Source organism: Lemur catta, chromosome 10 (assembly GCF_020740605.2).
Source record: "Lemur catta isolate mLemCat1 chromosome 10, mLemCat1.pri, whole genome shotgun sequence".
Lineage (NCBI taxonomy): Eukaryota > Metazoa > Chordata > Mammalia > Primates > Lemuridae > Lemur > Lemur catta.
Genome location: NC_059137.1, coordinates 45292962 through 45296012, shown reverse-complemented (window position 1 = coordinate 45296012; position 3051 = coordinate 45292962). Strand labels below are relative to the sequence as shown.

The window sequence follows — 3051 nt, the reverse complement described above, 5'->3', positions numbered from 1 at the left end:
CTCTTGCTGACCCCCAGGAGACTAGAGTATGCCATGTCCTACCAGTGCCCTGCAACAGTTGAGTTACAAGCCGGTCTGTCAGGCAGAAGTTGGAAAAGTCAGGGTGAAGGAAGACTAGATGTGTATTTTAACTCCTTCCAGAGAAAAGCTAGAGGCTTCTGTTTTGTTGATGGAATAGCCACAGAAAGTGCCTCCACAGTCATTTAAGCTCCCAGAGAACTAGTGATTGCCTTCCCCATTAGATCCTAGAGACAGGGTAGTTAGAAGCCAACCTTTGGGCAGCAGCCAGAAAAGTCAACACTTACGTGTGCAGTCTAACTTTGTTTAGGAAGAAGTTGGGAGCTGCACTTTATTGCCTACTTGCTCTGCACTGAGCCTTGAGGAGGAGCTGCAAGAAGTGCTCATGCATCCTTTCAAAGCTGCCTCTTTTTTGCTTTGCTGTCCCAGGCACTAATGAATGATAGGCCACTAGCTCCCAGAGACAGACGAGTTAGGAGGCAGTCCCTCAAGTGTCAGCTGGAACTGTTGGGGCACTAAATGTGCTGTCCAAAGTTTTTGCTCCTCAGGGGGAAGCTGGGAGTTGGTGGTTCCCTCCTACTTGTATGGCACAGTGCTGAGGGTGGGATTTATGGCAAGCGTTTCTCAGCTTTTCCTGTCTGTTTTGATGTGAATATTTTCTCAGTCACTCCATGTACAGGAGGAATCTCTCAACTAGTTTCTAGATATCTCACAGAGGAAATTGATCTATCTATGTGTCCTGTTTATTCAGTACGTCTGTGGGTGGAGAGAAAATATGAAACCTTCTATTCTGTTATCTGGCTGACTTCGCTCTCTTTCCTACTCTATTAATTATTGTAGTTTTTTAATGTCTTAATACCTGGAATGAGGAAGATTCTCCACCTCTACTTCAGTACCTTTATTGTTCAGCATTTATCTATTCTTGCTTGATTATTTTCGTATGAATTTTAGAAGCTTGTGGAATTCCAGAAATGTTGTCTAACTGCTTACATAGGGATAAAGTTAAAATTCAAAAATTAAAGAGTGCTTTCCCAAGCGGAGGGATGCCAAAGATGGCGGAGGGGCAGATCTTGGTGCTTCATGGCAGAGGCCATCTCCTGGGCTGCCTGGCGGCCATCATGGCCAAACAAGTATTTCTGGGCTGGAAGTAAGAAACAGGACAAAGTACCTGGCTTTCCTCCGCAAAGGGATGAACACCAACCTGTCCCGTGGCCCCTACCATTTCTGGGCCCCCAGCTGCATTTTCTGCTGGACTGTGTGAGGCATGCTGCCCCACAAGACCAACTGAGGCCAGGCTGCCCTGAGTGTTTGATGGGATCCCACTGCCTTATGACAAGAAAAAGTGGATGGTGGTTCCTGCTGCCCTCAAGGTTGTGCATCTGAAGCCTATGAGAAAGTTTGCCTACCTGGGGCGCCTGGCTCACAAGGTTGGCTGGAAGTACCAGGCAGTGACAGCCATCCTGGAGGAGAAGAGGAAGAAGGCCAACATCCACTACCGGAAGAAAAAGCAGCTCACGAGGCCACAGAAACAGGCCGAAAAGAACATGGAGAAGAAAATTGACAAAAACACAGAGGTCCTCAAGAACCATGGACTCCTGGTCTGAATCCAATGAAGATTTTATTCTTCATGCATGGCCTGTCCTGTCCATCCTCCACTGCCACACTGGGATGTGGGGGACCCAGGGGTGGCAGTCCAGGTACCACCGGCAACCTGGGACATAGAAAGCTGGGGACAAGGAATGGGCCTCAGACACTGCATGTCTGTAAAGTTAAATAACTCTAGGACTTGTGCAGACGTAATTTATCTATGACTTACTTGTTCATGAGAGTTTTAGAAAACTGATAGGACCACCAATTAACTAAGTTTCAATAACTGGAGGGGAGCCCTGCCTTGTGAATGGGGCATCTGGTTTAACTTCCCACTTGGTCCTATACTATGCTCAGCAGCTGGTATAATGTGAGAAGACGCTTAAGGGGACAGTGTGAGCTTGGTGTTGTGCAAAGTATTTATAGATGCACAGACTGGGAAGATAAGATGTGCAACGAGGAAGTTACAGGTGTTACCTTGCTCCTTCCCTGTATTTTGTGATCCGGAACCAAATAAATTGCTTTCAAAGAAAAAAAATTAAAGAATATCAAACCATGAACTTAAATTTTACTTTCCAGAAACATGGAAACATGGTAACATGTACGTTATGTCTTCCCATATGTTTACCTCCTGTTTTGTCTTCGTCAGTGGCATTTTAATGTTTTCCTTGTTAAGTTTATTCCTGGTGTTTTATCTTTTTTGTTGTTATTTTTAATTGGATCTTTTCTTTCATTATATCTTCTAAGTTGTTGATTGAATATATGAAGGCTATTTATTTATATATTAGTATTATACCTAGTCATCTTACTAATGTTTGAAATAGCTTTCTAGCTGATTCTCTTGAGTTTTCTAAATAGTTTTAGGATCTACTAAAATGATAATTTATTTTCTCCATTCCAATATTTATATCCCTTACTCTTTCTGTTGTCTGTTTGCACTGGCTAATGTCTCCACCACAATGATTCTGCGCCGTATGTCACCATGATTTGCTCTGTCACTTGCTTTATGTCTCTACTAAAATGTCACCTTGACAGAGAAGCTATCCCCAATCACTTAATATAAAATAACACTGTCCCATCGTTTACTCTAACCTACCTCACACTATCTCTCTATCCTGCTTTATTTTTTGCATATAGTAGTTTTTCCTATCTAGTATTTGATTGATTATATATTCATTGTTTTTTGCTTAATACTGTAAATTCTATGGATTGTGGTATTTATTTTGTAAAAAGATTTTTTCCCCTCTGACTAGAATAGTAGTTAGCACCACTTGGCTCTAAATAAATATTTATTAAATAAATGCACAAGTGTTAAACAATAATGGTGGTAAAGAATATGTTTTACTTATTCCTTAATAGGAATGTGTCTATTGCTTTCCTATTGAGCTCAATGCTATGTAGTTGGTATTTAATGTTTATTTAAAATTTGTTTTTAAAAGCAATAAA

The 3051-nt window shown here is 41.6% G+C and overlaps 1 pseudogene; it reads left to right on the top strand.

The window, feature by feature from the left end:
* Positions 1-1070: 1070 nt before the first annotated feature.
* Positions 1071-1622, top strand: LOC123646644 (annotated as a pseudogene).
* Positions 1623-3051: the final 1429 nt, after the last annotated feature.